The sequence below is a fragment of the Toxotes jaculatrix genome, chromosome 11 (assembly GCF_017976425.1).
Source record: "Toxotes jaculatrix isolate fToxJac2 chromosome 11, fToxJac2.pri, whole genome shotgun sequence".
NCBI classification, from domain to species: Eukaryota; Metazoa; Chordata; class Actinopteri; family Toxotidae; genus Toxotes; species Toxotes jaculatrix.
Genome location: NC_054404.1, coordinates 5719918 through 5738273, shown reverse-complemented (window position 1 = coordinate 5738273; position 18356 = coordinate 5719918). Strand labels below are relative to the sequence as shown.

The 18356-nt window shown below is 38.9% G+C and overlaps 1 long non-coding RNA gene across 12 annotated transcripts in view; it reads left to right on the top strand.

The window, feature by feature from the left end:
* The window catches only part of LOC121189447, a 75314-nt gene extending 60057 nt beyond the window's left edge, over positions 1-15257 (top strand). For 11 of the 12 annotated variants that reach the window (XR_005894885.1, XR_005894883.1, XR_005894881.1 and 8 more), the window contains 2 exons: positions 1962-2069; positions 12378-15257. This is a non-coding gene — a long non-coding RNA (uncharacterized LOC121189447). The remainder of the gene's footprint in view (positions 1-1961; positions 2070-12377) is intronic. The other variant, XR_005894891.1, reaches the window with a different exon arrangement.
* Positions 15258-18356: the final 3099 nt, after the last annotated feature.

The window sequence follows — 18356 nt, the reverse complement described above, 5'->3', positions numbered from 1 at the left end:
CAGCACAAAACTCAAGCTGGAGACAAACGAGGAAAAGGTATTACAGGATATAAATAACACAGAAATGAATTTAAATAAATATCCATTGAAATGAAAGATAGGAGATCAAGCCAGATTAAAAGATGACCACCCACATCAGATCTTCTTTCACTGTCTCTCTCTGTCTGCCACACACACACACACACACACACATACACACACACACACACGCGTATGCACGAACAGGCTTGGCTTCAGGTTCACTAAAAACTCTGCCCACGCGAAGGCCTCTTTGCATCTGCATGCTGTGTGGGACAGCTTTTCAGACACTGACGCATGTTTCAAACAATATACTTAACACATGTGAGTGAACTTGTCTGTGAGAAACGCCACTGAAAAAAAAAATCTTTGACACAGACTATTACACCAGACTAAAACCTGGATCCCTGTGACCACGAACATGGACACGTTAGGGGATTAAACTTGGTTTTCCTGGGCTACAAGTTGGAATTATGTGAAAATGTTTACTGTTAACAAAATTTTTACAAATATCATGGCATAAAGTTTTACCTCTGCAAGGGTGTGTTTGTTTTCAGGGCATGTTTTTCGGTCCTGTCAGTGGGTAGGATATTTCTAACACGTGTTCACAGTTTTCAAAGAAAGTTAAGCCATAAGTCCAGAAGTGCAGGTCCAGATGTATTTGTTTTTCCGGGAATTGTTTCATTTCAGGATTTCTTTGCAGTCTGATTGAGTACATTAGTACAATTTTTTGAGTTACTGCACATATTACTTGGATGATCTTTAATGTGGACTTTGACCCAGATGAAAAAAAAAATGTTTTAAATGTTTTGTTATTACTATGACAAATTTTAAGGATTGTGTGACTTTCACTAAAGCTTTTCATTGATGTACTGATGCTTAGATGTATTTGGCTTATACGTTTCATTTAATTATGAAACAAGGTGTAGTCATCCAGCATTTTTCAGTGGTTAACACGTGAGAGACGATTGACTTCTGCGATGAGGGTATCCTGGTATCTCAGGAAAAGAAAATTCTGTGCAGCAGTGGAAGCGGGGTCTATTTAGTTTTCTTTTTTTTTTAATTTTCTTTTTCACCTGCAGACGCAGTTAGACTCAGATATATAACTGGTGTGTGCACACATAATGACTGCATGCAGCTATTTCCGCACGGAAACGGGTATTTCTCAAAAAGAGTGTGCTGAGTGTGTGTGTGTGTGTGTGTGTATGTGTGTGTACCTCCACACAAACCTTGTGCCATTCATGCAGAGACGTTTATGAGTCAGCTGAAAGGAGTGTGATTATCATATTGCGCCAAATAAAATGATAACATCAGAGAGAGAATTGGAAGCCTTAATTCACAGGCCCCGCCAGTCTCAACTCTGATCGATATAATATTTGTGTGTGAACGTTCTCATTTCTACTGGTAAATGTAAACAGGTGTGTCATCATTAATTTATGAATGCCGTGGGTGTAGGCTTGCAAACAGAGAGACTGAACTCTTACAAAGGGATTTATGAACCAGGCACAAACACTGCGAGCAGAAACAGAGCGTTGAATCTTCACAGTTGCTGTTTGTAAGTCAGAGCACTGATGGTTTAATTCTACCATCAAGTCAGAGACTGACTCTAATATTTACACCCATGACACCAAGTAAATGCAAGAAATGGCAGTGAAGTAGTTGTTAGGGTAGAAAAATTATCAGCGCTCAGACTCCTCACTTCACAAAATGAATTCAGTTTCTTTTCTGTGCAGTTTCAAAGCAGATGGTTGCGCTTGTAAAATGACATTCCCAATTGCCTTTGCACTCACTTATATATATATAATATGACATACTACGACATGATTGACTGAGAATTTTCACAGACAATTTATCTGCTTGTTTTGATAGATGTGTTTTTTGGACCCAGTTTCTTGGCGAAATGTCTTGTTGAAACGGGGATTTTTTTTTTTTTTCTTTTGCAGGGCTAAGACGCAGGATTGAGAAACAGATTCACCACTATCTAGTTGGTTTCCACCACATTCACCCATCCTGACAAGTGGTCGGGAAACCACCTCAGCAAAGCTCATCTGGTAGGAGCCTACACATTCGTAAGCTACTGTACTCTTTGGCTGTGTGATCAGTGCCTTGTTGTGAATATCAAACATGTTTATCTGACAGAATCCCTAACTATTCCTGTTCTGAGTAGCAGCTGTGAGAGCAGTGTAATGTGAGATAATGTGAGACAGAGTTATATATTTATGGATGGAGATTAGCGATAGTGATGAAGCCCTACGCAAAGGTTCCTAAACATAAAACATGGGAAACCCCTGAGCTGCAGTAAACGTGGTTTACAAGCTTACCTGATATTACTGTTTCTGCTGCTGTCTGCTCATTTCCAGCTTTAGGTAAGATCTGGCCAACCCCCATTGATGTCATTTCTCCAACAGCAGCTTGTTCAAGTTCTCTTTTTGTGGTTTTTCTTTGTTTTATTATAAAATATCAAAGCCCAGGATAATTTCACTTGTCCTTTCCAGTGTGTGACCCTCGATCATTGCTTGAATCTATGAAACCTGTTTTGTAAAAATCAGTTAGGGTGTGAAAAAAATTCCTCTGTCACAGTCTGGCCGTTTCTGTGTGCAGGGCAAAGCTGTGGCTGGAGAAAATGCAGTGTGTTTCTCCCTGTCTGCGTGCCTTTGAGCAAGACAGCAAACCCTAACTAAATTATTATTTCCCTAGCAGCTGCCTAAGAATGTTCTATTTCTGCAAAGCCCTGTATAGAAACTAGTACAAACACTGCACTGAACAATAGCAGGCCTGTGTGCCTTGCTCAAGATGAGCAAGGGCAGGAACCGGAATTGTTTTATCGAAAGACCTGATCTGATTTGAAATTTTTATCTCCCAGTCACAAATCTGCATTCTTTTAGTTCATACTCAACACGCAGCTATGTGGGGAATCTCACCGTGAAACTACTTAAACGACAAGAAAACCAACCAAAATCTGTGATCGTCTGACTGCCAGATCATTGATCAATCAGACAATTATTCAGGTGTTGTGTTCCCCCTCAAAGGGCACGTTTAAAGACAACTGATCTGGGGCGAACACTTCAAGGTTAAAATCAAGCTTAATCCATGCAGTGCTCGTCTAGCTTTAGACTTTATTGCGTTGCGTCTGTTGTGAAATGCTGATCTGGTGTGATGGCTGCCTCGGGATCAGATTAGCAGTGAGTGATCCGGACATTTTGAAATAGCTGGTCGCACCAGTTAATGTGAGAATAGTGCTGTGATGACTCTGACTGACTTTGCTGTGAGTGAGTGAGTGAGGTATTTATGATATGATCATTTAGGTTACTGTGGCCAGAATACAAAAAAGAAAATGTTTAGTGGTTTATTTTGACTTTTATTGAGGAGGTAAAACAAATCTATCTCGCCATTTTCAAGTAACGTGACACAAAGGAAGCCTCGTGTGGCACACCAGCACCTGTGAGCTATTTTAAGTTTGCAGATGCCCCGCAAATGTTCTCCAATTTAGAGGCCTGTTATAATCTGTCTGCAAAAATATGAATGTGTAGTGTGAAAAGTCAAACAAAATAATCAGGATTGTTTTTATTTCACTGCAGCTGCCTGCAAACAAACAAACTATCCCAATTGCAAATTTCTCAATAACAACAAATCCTCTGTCACAGTCCCCCCCCCACCCCCCTCCTCCCACAGCATTTTAGTTTTACTCTCTCGTGTTGGTTGACTGACAGTGAGTGCAACTGCAGCAGCTCAGATTAATTAGCTAAAGTGCAATCCATCCATTCATCACCAAGTCTTAATGATCGATACCACAAGTATTGTGGCCTCATACTGGGGTAAAAAAAAAAAAAATCCTGTCAAACCCTGGAAGCTGCTCATAACAGCAGCTGACGAAGCATGTAGAAAAACTCCAGAAGAGGGTGGAGTGACACTGCAGCAAGTAAGTTAAAGTGGGACATTTATCAAGGTTACATATTTATAGTGTTTAATATGAGTAATGTTAGATGTCCAGTAGGCCTATTTGTAGAATAAAGGTGAAAAAATGTGGTTGCAGGACTGACATAAACCTCACACCGACTATATAACTGTGATTATTCCCTCAGCTGGAGTTCAGTGCTATCACAGTAACCTATCTGCAGTACTCTGATTTGACTGTGTTTAATAAAAACCAGTCACGACAAGTTTACACCTTCATCGCACTCAGTTAAGTGTGATCAAGCTGCTCGTGTGATTGATTACCACAGCCCCTGTTTTTCTGTCAGTTTGTTGGAACACTCGCAAGAGCAACATGTCAGATTTTAAGAGGATCACTGGTACATTTTAATTCCACGTTCGTCTTACTCAGACTGCTGGCTGCCGAGGTGTTACTGCGGGCGTGCAAGCAAAGCCACTGAACGTGACCGGTCACTGCAGGAAGACGTAAAAGTTCTTTGCCTTTTGAAAATGCGGTTTTCACAAAAGCTTAAGCCTTGAATCATTTGTTTATCTTGACCTTTGTCCATTTTTGAGTTTATGCAAAGTGCATTATGAAACATCTGCACAGTGACCTACAAAATGTTCTCTACCGGTGAGGGTTGATTTTTGTAGCGATTACATGTTCAAACCTCAGATAAAAAAAACTGTTGACATTTCAGATACTTACCTAAGTAAATTCCGGATAATCCACTATGAAGATTTTTCTGAACGATGCGTATGAAATTACCCCGGTGTCAGATGTTAGTTGTATCTGTATAATCAAGAATCCATCTTTGAAATTCTCCCCATTCTGTCAAACTGCATTTATTGTACAGGTTATTGGCAGCTGTAAGGGTGGCTAGTGAGAGACGTCTCTTCTTAACGCAGTGCTAAGGTGGAGCTGTAATTAAATTAATAGTTTGATGTGTTGGAGGAGAGGATTGATACCACTCTCATCTGTATGGTAATTGAAAAGTTGGAGTCAGCAGCTGGTTGTTTAAGCTCAGCACAAAGACTGAAAAACTGTATAATCCATACAAAAGATGAACAGTAAAAACAACATTTTGCTGTTTTATGGGCTGTTAGGTTTCTGACTTTGTCTTGGCTGGGAGCAGTACCTTCCTGAAGTCTCCACGGATTGCCTTTGGGTTTTGCACAGTACATTCGAAAGTATCTCTAAAACTTTCTTCCAGAAATCCACAATCTGAAAGCATTTTGTGTGCATGTGGTGCAGTTTTGTGAGGATGTAGCTTTCATTTTATACAAAATGTGAGAAGTGACCTACGTCCTGTAGTGTCATGTTGTGCCAAATGAGCTGCCACTTCAGTCTGGAGTCATTAGAGGATAGGGACGCCTTTTACAATCAGTCAGTACAGTAGGTAAGGGCTTAAGAGGAGGCCTCTACCAAGATACAGTACAGAGTACACTGCAGGGACCAGTCCCTGGGGCTTGCTCGGTGCTGTGAATTTAATTCTTTAAACTGAGGAACGAAAATTGAATGCAGACCTGTGAAGCTTTTGTCTGACAGCGACACAAATTTAATTAGCAGACGTTCTTCAGCGTGGTGCGTGGGAGCCTGTCTGTATCTGAGTGGAAGCTGAAAGTGCAGCATGACTGTTTCCAGTCATCTTCCATCAGGCCTGACACAGCCGGCCACTTGGCTCCCGTCCACAGTCCCCTGCCTGCCCGTCCACCCATGCCCGTGCGCCTGCCCAAGCCCGCCCGCCTGCACACACACGCACACACACACACACATACACACACACACACACACACACACACACACACACACACACACACACACACACACAAATCAGGCACAAAAGCAACAGATGTTAATTTTCCTTCTTAAAAGTCTTGTGCAAAAGTGCCTCTATTTCTTGACTTGTTTTGACAGCTGTGTGTGTGTGTATATGTGTGTGTGAACAGATCACAATTTGTGGTAAATGTCCCACCTCTCTCATTCTGGTCTGAGCTGTGTTATCTCCACATCCATCTCCCCAATCAGAAAATAAGCTCCTTCTTCCGTGAAATGTAAAAGAAAGAGCAGAATTAATGAGAGTACAATGGAAAGTTCCTCACCCACTCTGGCTCTAAAGTGATTTGTTTTGTCCTGCAGATTTTCTTCACCGCAGATGAGGGTTCAGGTTTTTATACCTCCTGTGTCCTGTTGTTTTACGTTTTTGTATCGTACGTCCCGTTCTTGTGAACGGAGAATTTCTTCTGATTTGGCACAAACTGTCTGTGCCCAGGGGCCCATTTTCTCATAATCCATCTATGACAGCAGCCAACAACTCTTTCAATGGACGTGTGAGCATTGTGTTAAGACCGAGAACGTGCATTGTTCTGATTGCAGTCACCTTAGAAACCTGTACCAACAAAATGTAAAATATAGAGCTTTAGTTAGTAATTGAATGTAAATGATTTCTCCACAAAAACAAAAGAAGTCATGTAACATTAATAACAATACAGAGCAAACATTTCCATAAAAGACTATAGAGACCCTTTTTATCTTGAAGCTTGTCTCAACCAAATGAGACAGACAGCACAGATTTTGCTTTTCAAACCTCTGACGAACTGACAGCTTTCAGTGTTCATGTGGTTTCTCTGTGCTGTTGTAGGTGTTTTTCTATTTGATCAGTTAGTTGGTTTTAAATGTTAATTTGTTTTTCTGGGAGGCTTTATATCTCGGTTTTTACATCTTCAGAAACAAACCAAAAAAAAAAAAAAAAAAACATTTACGAAGACAGGATTTATTGCATTAGTTTTAGGGGAGTGTACCTAATAAATCGAGAGTGTAGTGTATAGTACAGTAGTATAGAAGCTTTTCAACAACAACAGTAATATTCAGCACAGTTAGATGAGTCAGATACTCTGAGAGTAAGGACTGGCAGAAGGATGCCTTCACCTTTGATCTCCAGCCAATACATACAGCCGGTGTTAAGTACTCTTAAACCTGCTGAATACTGATGTAGGTTTCCACTTTATTAAAAGAGACGGCTAGACAAAACATCTACTCATCCATCAAACTGGTAAATGTCTTTTCACCGGTAATGAACAGAGTGGAGAAATCCCATGGCGTAACCCCTGATCTTTAACCACAATTCAATTTGTATTCACTCTAACCGGCTGAACAAAGTAACGCCGGTGGTGTGTTTCAGTTGCACAAATATTATTTAGAATCTCTTCCCATCTCTCCAGAAAAAGGCAATTGGTGGCTCAAACAGCTGCCAGAAGCTACCTGTTAGCCATGCATGCTAATCTGTCATTTGAGTACATTTGGTACGTGCAGGAGGGTCTGCAGTGTGTACACTAATTTAGCAGCCATGTTTTTCAGACTACAGTTATAAGCAAAAATTGTTTACACCACCGTCCTAGCTATAATTACCAGTCAGACATATCAGGAATTTCTGACAACTCAGAAGTGTCAACAAAGCTGTGGCGAAATGGCTGCCTAACCCAATCACTTTAGCTAATTACCAAGAAGGTAGTCTATGCTATGTTTGGATATTTGTTCAGAGCTTATCAAACATGTGTCTTTACAAATACCAAACCCTGAGCTTGTCATGTAAATGAGTAGTGCCCTGATCCTATCAGATAATGTACATGTTTTATTAAATAAAACAACATTGGGCCCTTTAAAAAATAAAAAAATTGTAAAAAATTTTTTCATTAAATCCACCTCCACGTGAATATAGGCAGAGAGGACACATTGTTGCTGTTCTGTGTATCTAAACATAATCAGTTACAACCTTTTAAAGCATCCTGTCGCTCTCTTTTCAATAAATGTACTCCACAGTGGTTAAACTGCCCGGAGAGAGCTAAATGCAGATCCATTTTATCAGGCAGCGAAGACAAAGCACCAAGTCATCTATCAGACTGGTTAATCTGGTCCTGTCCCTCCAGTAAATTATTCATCATAGTTACATGTCTTTGTCCGCAGAGAAAAAGATCACTGGAGTGAATGGGTACACTGTGTAATCCTTTTTTTTCTTGACTGCCTTGTATAAGACAGTCATGTCGTTGTTTACTTTTGAGGTGAAGCTGATTATGGTTATGGGCTGAATGTTGCTGCAGGTGTTTGAGCTTTGGGACCTTTAGATTTGTTTAAAATCAGTAGAGATATTTCAGAATTTCTCTCTGAAATGGTTCTCCTCAGTTCCTGAGAATCTGAGGTCATGCTGTTTACAGTAATATCTAATACTTATATTGAAATTGACAGAAAATTTCAAAAAGTCAAAGAGTGGAATTGAAACATCTTTTCACAGCGATATCTTAGGTCTGAAACTAAGTGGTGCTCCACTTAAAAAGGGCAACCGACTAATTCATCTCCTCAGCTCTTAACAGAATGATTAAAGGCGTCACCAAAGCTGAGAAATTTCTAACCGTCTGGCCTGTGGTCGGTGTAATGGTGTGAGGAGAGAGGATGGGTTATAAATGGAAGTAATTTATCTTTTTGCCCCTCTTACAAGGTCTTTAATCACAGTGTCCACCTATGGTACTTTTAGATGGGTAAAGACATTCATCCTCAAGAGAAGAGCCTGTCAGTTAGAAGAGATTTGTCTTAATATGTTTAGTTGTGTACGCGTGTGCGCATCATGTGTATTTACATAAGATTTCTCTGTTTCTGGGGATTTTAACTGTGACTACAGGAAAAAAATTGTGTGTGTACATATGATCTTCATCTTATCAAGTACTTTTTGTGTATTTTTGAGCCATTAAAGCCTTGTTTTTTTTTTTTTAATGAAAATATCTTTAAAGCAGGCAAATAGCTGCACAGGAATCATGAAACGAAGATTTTAGGAAATTCTTGAGACAACTGCATTAATATTGGAAACAGATATGAGCACAGACTATATCCCTGTTTTGTGAAAAAAAAAGACTAAAATAGTAAATGTGAAAAATTACTTGATAAGATGGAAATTTTAGTAGTGCAGTAACGTACTTGTAAGTGAAAGCTAGACAAACAGTAATTGATAAACCTGGCTAGCTAGTTAATGCAGACGTATCTCCCGTCTATAAATGTAGTCAGTGTATCATGCAACAAGATTGATTAGTTCAATGTCATTAGCCAGGATGATAACAATATTGTGTCTTATAAATCCTTAAGAAAAAAGCATATAACGTTACTCAGACTATATCAAACTAGTCTCACAGTCAGACCTATCTCCACCTTTCCTAATCTATCAACATGATGCCTGTTAATTACTTTAAGTCTTGTATACAGTGTGTCACGTCTCTGTCTTGGCCGTTGCCCAGGATACTCACTCGTACACAGAGTGCGTATCACAAATTGTGAGTCATAATTATCAACATGTTGTGCTGGAAAGTCACCAAACTACACATAAAATATAATTAATTTAAAATGCTGCTGCCTTTGCAGGAGAGTAGGAATACATGCATGTGGTCACCAGTACTTTATTTTTTATAACGTCTTTAAATGATTGAATCAGAACTGTTTATAATAAAATAAACACCATACATGATGAGGGATATTCTGTGACCAGATTAGCACAAAAAGAAAACGTATATGTTGTTTTATCCACAGTCCAAGTGTCTCACGTTTGTAGTCTTACACTATAGTCAGAGTAAATTTTCCAGAATATCATCTGCTAAAAGCCTCAAGTGTAAATGTCTGCTAGGAGCTTTCATCTTTTCCAGTGATGCACAAAGCTCCAGGGAGGAGGTCCTCTCGTCTGTTGTTTAGCCAAAACTGTACTGCACTTTTTTTTTTCTGTCAGTGAAGCGAAGCCTCAAAGTAAAATACTTTGCTTTAATCTATTTACACTGGGCAGACGGGGTCCATCATGACTAAACAAAGCGTGGTCAAATCAAAGTGACCCCAATTATTACTCTTTTAAGTAAATCTGACGTCGTAAATTATGTTAATTTAAGATTTGTTGTCAGGAATTTTAATTGACTGGCCCTGTTTAGCTCTATTTATCAAAACATAAAACAGAATAAACACAGTTTAGCTCTTTCAGTTTAGCAAGTACAAAGTAAATACACGGGAAACAATCAATAAATAGAAAATAAAAGAGCTGGCATGACAGGTGTGGAAAATTTGACTTAGTTTAGTTTTCCAAAGTGTACGTTACAACAAAAGAACATTTAGTTCTCTCATCTTCTATCATGATGCTGAGATAAATCCTTGACAAATAACTGCAGTTGCAAATTGGCTCTGATAAGCTTCAGTGTGTCAGAGTGAGCTGAGTGGATAGTTGGGTGTCCAGACAGTGAAAAACAAATTGAGGCACGTCTCAGAGGAAACTTCACCTAAAACCTAAATGTACCTGCCTCACTGTGGTGCACAGTTGTTATCAATACAGCAGTCTGTGGTGCAGATGGTGTGTTGCCGTTGCAAATGTCGTCCATTTCCTCTGTAGAGATCGTGTATAGTATCTGTGCTGGTGACTCAGATGGTCCCCCGAACACTCACTCACTCACTCACTCTTCTTGTCTGTGCATTAAAGACCTTAGGAGGCCAGGAATTGTTGCTGCTCACACTTTTAAACATTTATTTTTTACAAATCTAGATTAACTGTAAATAAGCCAGAGCTTCCTTAGGAGGCTAATTTTCATCTGTTGTCCTTGGCCAGATGTTAGAAAGGCACCTTAAAAACAGTGTGTAACATAGTAAATATGCAAGAGAGAGTACGGTACATATCCACCAACGAATAATGCCACAGTATAGCACATGATGGTTTGAACAAATGGGAAGAAAACAAGGGAATCGCAGAAGATAGTGGATTACTTTAAAAAGCTGCTGTCCTGCGGTTTTATTTATTTGTTGTTTTAAACTTTTGTACCCAAACGTAATTTCTGGTATTGTTTAGCTTTTGTCTGTGACCAAAATGTTGAAGGAAAAAGAAATAAAATTCTGGTTTAATAAGAGCGGGAAGATCATCTCTGGATTGTGACTTAGTATGTATTTTTAGTCGAAATCATAGACCGACATTTCCTTTTGTTTTTGTCGATGCTGCCTTGTAATGTGAGTGTGTGAGTGTGCATGTGTCTGTGTGTGTGCGTGTGTGCGCGAGCCATGTGTCATGTCAACAGTCTGATCCGGAAAAAGGCCAGAAAGTCTGGAGGGAAAGCAGGGAGCTGAAATGACATTTAACATTGTACACACGTGTTTATTAAATACAAGTGTTGTAGCGGCGAAACAACATATTTACATTTGCCAAGTTGCTTTTTGTCTAGACTTGTATTTATGTTTGCAAAGGCAATAATTGTGTAAGCGCATTGAAGTGCGTTTTCAATATAATTAGGAAAAGTTAAGTCGCCTAAACCTTGGGAATTTCATGGGGGACATCTAACGTGCAGAAGGGACAGTTAAGACTGATATTTTCATACTTGTTTGTATCGATTCAGATTTACTGAGTGTTGCTAAACCGTAGTTTAGTAAATTATGGCAATTAAGAAGGAACATTAGGCCACTTAGGTGTAAAAGGCACATTTAGCTTTTTATAATATGGCACTAGTTTCCTGATACTCGGAATAGGGTCTTGTAATTTGTACTTCATGTAATTATATAATTCATGTAATTTAATACTGTCACTAACTAGAAAGGAACGTGGGGAGGATTTAAGGAAGCTGTTAAGTCTGAATTATCTGAGTCAGAAAAAAAGCTGGAGATAAAAGGAGGGAATGATTAAAAAGCGTGTGTATAGGTTATTGTACTTTGTACATAAGGTAGTATAACAAACCCTAACTAAAATCAATTTTAGTTTCCTTAATAGATACTTTATACTTTCTAATAATGTTGTACTTGTGTCTACAAAGAACTGTGCTTCCCTGTCTTATATTTATCTGGTGCCTGAGAGGCAAAACTGAGGGCACAAACTCAGTATAAAGAACTTGCTTCTGCTCCTTAAGCTCTGAGCACATGGTAATGACTGAAGGTGACTTCAATGACTGTATCATTTAAGTGGGACCAGTGACATAACAGTAAAAGAAAAATATCCAGAGAGACTTTGGTAAGAAAATTAAGCTGAAATGATGAAACTGAGGGGGACAAAAATTGGATTTTAGGATGTTTTATTATATTATATTTATATGATTATAGTGCAAATGGAAAGTACTGGACAATCTGTGGGACTGATAAATTGTAGTCCATGTTGTTCCTTTTTTCATCTTTATTTTTAGGGAATTAAAATGTGTTTTCTTCTCTGTAGGTCTGCAAAAAAACACATTTTTATTTGGGGGCAATAAAAGCTAAAAATAGTTTGTGCTGCACCATGTGCCGTTCCAGACAGTTTTATTTCGGCTATAATGCAATTAACAATGCTGTCATACCTGCGCACCACTTAATACTATGTGCCATCTTATGTTCTCATATCTCCAGTGTTATTTACCTTCATTCTCCATGTTTATCGCTTTTTTTTCCTGCATCCTAACAATGTTTTTCTCTTGCTTTGCTCCAGTTGAGATGTTGCTGAGTCAGTTTGGGGTCATGACATCATCATCATGAGATGGGGAGGATGGTGGACGGTGACCGCAGGCAGCTACAGAAGAGGTGGTGCTGTGTGCCGCGGTTTGCAGCTGCTGGTTCTTGGCGAAAAAAAAAAGTGCTTTGGAGTTGCTTCAGGGAATAATTTTGCTGAAATGTCAAAAGGAAGAACAAATTCAAGAGGTTTGAAGGGGCAGTAAGTAAGCTTTTTATTGTCGCATCGCACCGAATGTCCATAACACCTGCAGGATGTTGGTAATTGTCCAAAGTGCTGAGGGCTTTTGACTTGCCAAACTGTCTTTCCGGCTTGTGGGCTGTTTTGGAGCTAAATCTCCACACCCAGTGAAGTAATGCTGATGTTGTTGAAATCCTGACTGGTGGTGACCACAGCTAGAAACACACAAGCAAAAGATTACTTAGCCTCCGGAGTCCGTCTGTTCATCAGTGATTGTGCTGAGCATTTGATTTTCTAACTTTATTTATCATCACGTAGAGGGAAGCTGAGAAAACCATCTGAGAGTGCTGATGTGGAGCTTTCATACGGTATCTCTATAGATCGTAATTTTTTTTTAAGGAAATTTTTAAATGCTTAAATATTAATATTTTCAGTGATTTACTGGCAAACATAGACTTACAGTGAAAGAGGAACAAATATAAGTTGGGATAAGATCATTTTGCACATAAAAACACAGTGTAGTTTTATTTCTTACATTTTTTGCTGCATTTTTATGTCTAAATAGTGGAATATGATAAGTCTGACTTACAGCAGAGTTAGTCCTGAATAAAAGATACTAGTTACAGGTCCTCCGTCAAAAATTTTAAATTTAGGCAGGCACATTTTCTGATTTCCTAATTTGACATTAAATTTTATTTAATTGTGCAGAAACACTTTTCAAAATACCAGTAAAGACACTGGCCTTTAATGACTGAAGGAATTTGTTCTTCCTCTCTGTGTGTTGTAGCTAATGCACCTTGCCTATACCTAAATGATCAAAACAATAAATTTGATTAAATCAACTTAAACATTAACTTCCGACTAGACTGAATCCAGCTCGTTTTGGTGTCGTAATGTAAATGTCAAACACTGGTAACGGTCATGAAACACACTCAGCTCATAATGACTCTCACTCAGGTAGATGAACAGTCTAACACCCACCCAAAAATCAGACCTCAAAGATTTTCAGTTTGTTATCACAAGAGACAAATAAAAACCTCACATCCTCACAATTTAGAAGCTGGAACTAAGAAATGTTTGACACTTGAGTTTGAACGATTACTTTAGTGATTCATGGATTATTAAAAACACTGCAGATTATTTTTTTTGTTGGTTAACTAATTTAACAATCAATTTATCGTTTCAGCTCTAACATTATTTGAATGTCAGCTCACTGGCTTCCTCCACGGACTGTTAATGCACTTCAGTAAACAAAGCCTAACTCTAATGTTTCTTTTTTAGTAAATGTGTGTGTCTGGCAGCTGTTCATAGGCACATAAACAGTTAAATAAATATATAAAAAGTTACTTTAGAGTGGGATTTCTTTTTTCCCCTGCATCAGAGGCTACACATGGAGGCATTTAAGGACTATACCCTGCACTTCCTCAGAACTGTAACTACTTGTGGGTGCTATAACATGGCTGCTTATGTGTTTTGGCAGCAGAGGGTTTCCCCCCTCCCAGAGCTGAAAACTGGCCTGATTGGTCTCACATCAGTGATTCTGCATCCTTTGGGGCTGAAAGGATCAGGTCCAGGTTTGATAAATTTGTGTGAATAAGTGTGGAAAAGGAGCTGTTTGAAAGGAGAGTATGAAATGTGACAACCTAGTTAAAAACAGTAAGTTTAATGGAGATCATTAAGATTTATTTTTCAAATGTTTACTTCGGTTAAGGAAAATCAGATTCTCATAATAGGATCCCAAACAAAAAGACATTTAAAAATATAAGATTTTAAGTACATATTCTGATAGCATCGCTCTCACATAATACTTTTTAAAAGTACATAATAAAAAATTATTTAATTGATTATATTTGAACAGCTGTGACTAGTTGATCACTGAATTTCTGGCTGGGTGTGACTGCTGACTAACACTGTCATGCTTTTAAAACTACCAACAGGTCATAATTTATGGGTTGAGTGAGTTTCATGACCCTCAGGCTGTTGTCACCCATTAAAACCGCATTGTTGAATTCCAAAATGTGGTTTTCAGCGTGAACATGCATCATTCCTGAAAAATTTATTTTTCCCCTTTCCCCTTCTGTTTGTCCTGAGATGAACCGATTTTCTGTCTCACAAAAAAAAAAACAGGTTTTGAACCTGAAGAACAGCCCCGTCTCCTAAAAATGATGTTCGCAAACAACAAAACTGCAACAGCAGATACATTTTGAATTCGCTGGCTGGATTATGCTCACAGGCAGCATATTTTTGTCATGAATGAAGCGCCACATTTATTAACGGCTTTGGAGTCTTGAGGAGGTGGTTGGGGTGGATGGCGGGCGTACAAAGCGCACAACTGTCGCAACAGAAACCAGGGTTTACATCCAGAGTCTTGTCTGTGGTTTAGGCAACAAAAGCACTTTGGTTAAGGTTAGAGAAAGACTGTGGTTTGGATTAAATGTAAATAAACATGTTGCGTCTGACGTCATGGTGAACTTTTTTTTCTGTATTAAAACAGACCACAATCTTTCCCTAAACTTAACCAAACTCTGTGAGTACCTGGACATAAACATAACAAATACATTGTCTGTGAACATTTTACTGCTATGTTCAGTATTAACAGCATTCACTCATTACGTCCATAGAAAAAAGTGATTCGCACATTTATGTTTTGTACAACATTAAAATGAATTTTTGATGACACATTTCATGGTCAGGTAATCCATTTGAGAGATTTGCTGTTCTGTAATTGACACAAATATCTGTTTTTTCTTTTAGCTCTTCAATATGGACACCAAACAGTTGGCAAACCAGTGCCATTTTCAGATTTAATCTGCATTAATGTGAACATAGCCTGAGATGGAGAGAAAGGGGAGGACAGGAGGATACACATTACTGACAGAGAAACAGACAACAGCTCAGGACAGACACGACATGTCCATCAGTTAAGAGTACATAATTTTTGGTTGATTTAAATTAACTCTTGAACCCATCTACTCCCTTTAATCTTGCACCAGGGGTGTCAAACTATCTCATCCACAAGAAAGATGCTACTAAACCCACAAACACTGGCTTGGGATTAATCTTTAACAGTGCTTTGTATTTCACAACCTTATCATATATTTTTTTTTAATGAAAAATCTTATGAAAGGTAGGAAGGGTTGGTTAGGGCCCCTCATCCGCTTTTTTGTGTGAAGGGTTAATATTCATTGTGAGAGGGGAGTTCAAGCGACCCCTGTAGGAGAGAACCATCAGGCCAGTGGCCCCCAGGCAATTTAAGTTTGAGACCCCCAGGTGATTTAAGTTTGAGGAGCTTGTCTGTGAGTTTCTTTTTAAATGTATTTTAAGACACTGTGTTTTTATCACAGCAATGTGTCAGCAGCCTGAAGAAAGCAGAGAGAAAAAAGATGCTGAACCAAAACAAGGAAGACAGTCAGATCATGTTTGCGTGTGTGAGTGTATGTGTTTTAAAAAGAGCGTGTGAACTAGGAAGAGAGGGACAAAGATCAAACAGGAAAGAGTGTGCGTGTGAAAAAGCAAGACTGAGTGAGTCGGGGAGGGAGAGAAAGAGGAGGGGAGATATATTTGTCTGCCTATAAAGCTCAGCATGCTTCTCATTCTGGGCCTGTCGAGTAAAGTTTAGCAGAAGTGAATCCTGACTGTAAGAAATGATGACAATACACCAATAAAACATCTCAAACTGAGGAAGTTGTCTGTTGTTGGTATTTTTGAAGGAGTACAACGAAACTACAGTTCATGTTTCTGTAAAGTACATTAAGTACATTTGAACACTCAGGCGTGCACTGCAAATTATCCATCTCTGTACTCATCCAGTAGACATATGTCTTATGGCTAGGTTGCTCACATTTACTTGATATATCATCTATGCATGACATGTCATTTCTTCCATTAGTCACGATGTGTTGCCTCCTCCTGCTTTTTATAATGGCTCCTTATTTGGTATCTATGATGGATAAAGTGAAAATGTAGTTTCCACTGATGCTCAACAATTTCTTAGAAATTATAATGAATTCTTAACCACAGAGTGAGACTTTTAGTATTCAGCAGTGCTGCAAGGTGATAATGACAGCTGTCAGCGGGAGATCAACACTGCACTCTGCGTTATTTAGCCGTCCCATTTAAAACTCTCAGTTGGATTGTGAAACATACTGTGAAATCTAAATGTACACATCTCATGTCTGATCCACACAAAACATAAAGTGTGCTCACACTTTACAATGGACGCTTTGGCCCTTTGGGTTTGACACTAACTGAACCTTTTCAGTATGGACGGATGTAACGGGAGTCAGGGCAGTGTTAGTGTTAGTAGCATTAAGCTGCTAGACAATAATTATTTTAAACAGAGGAACAGTATTGATCTCATTAGAATTAGGTTAGTAAATGGGGCTAATACTGGTCTTTCATTAAATGTCAGTCACTCACTCTTTTCTAATTTTGTTTTTCACTGATAAGTTCCTTTAATATTTATACATATATATATTTAGAAAATCTGTTTCAGTTAAAAAGTTTGACAGTTTGGGAAGTGCTTATTTCACCATGTGACAGAGCGTTAGACGAGAGGTGTGATACCACTCTCATATCTGAACAGTAATGATGAAGCTACAGACAGCAGCTGGTTAGCTTAGCTTAGCTTAGCACAAACACAGGGTGAAAAAGCTAGCCTAGCTCTGTCCAAAGGTAATGAAATCCACCTAACAGGACTTCTAAAACACTAACTCCAATTAACATGTTATATGTCGTTTGTTTAATCCATACAAAAACAAGGTTATGTGCCAGACTTCTTGGTTGACTGTGTCCCCCAGTTTCTTGTCTTTATGCTCATCTTACTCAAATTAGCGAATATGCACATTTCCCAAAATGTTAGACTACTCCTTTAAGTCAAAGGCAGTCATTTCCTGATTATTGCAGGGTTTCCCTATCATTGTAAGGTGCAATGCATAAGTGATTTTGCAGTGCCAAAGCCAAATGAATTTAAAAAAAAAAAAAACTATGCTGAGAGTCCTCTGCCGCCCTGAAAGGACACCGTATGAGTAGTAAAAACATCAATATCTGATGAGTAACTAAATATTTAGCTATCAACTTGTTTTTAAATGTCAGTTCAATGTAAATAGTATTTTGCGTAACAGAAACTGAGTTCAGTTTTCTTTCCTTGTATTAAAACTTTGACAGCATGGATGTGAGCATGGATGCTCTACAGCAGGGGTGTCCAAACTGTTCCACAAAGGGCCGTGTGGCTGCAGGTTTTTGTTCCAGCCAAGCAGCAGCACACCAGACTCGACTCATTTAATCAACTGATCTCAGTCTTCAGACAGTTGATTGGTCAAACTGTGTGCTCTTCATTGGTTGGAACAAAAACCTGCAGCCACACGGCCCTTTGTGGAACAGTTTGGACACCCCTGCTCTACAGCTAAACTTCAGCTAGCTACTGTGAGGTCCCCGGAAAATTGAATCTGTAACCAATCAGCCCTCTAATATTCATTTGCTGAGGTGAAACCACACAAGGCTGTTAAAAGGTCAAACAGATGAGAAACTGGTAGGCAAGCCTAAGCTCAGGAGGACAAAGGTCACAGAGGTTACTGACATTCATAACTGAGGATATGTCAGATGTTTTTTTTTTCGCTTAATTAAAGATAAAAGATGTTGAGTTCTGTGCAACCAATTCAACACTGAAATAATGTACTTATGATCATGTCGTTTTTAAAGCAGAGGTTTTGCAGTCTGTGAGGCACACCTCCCTCAGTGAGCAAGGGAGAGTTTGGGGGGGGTGGTAATCTATGAAAT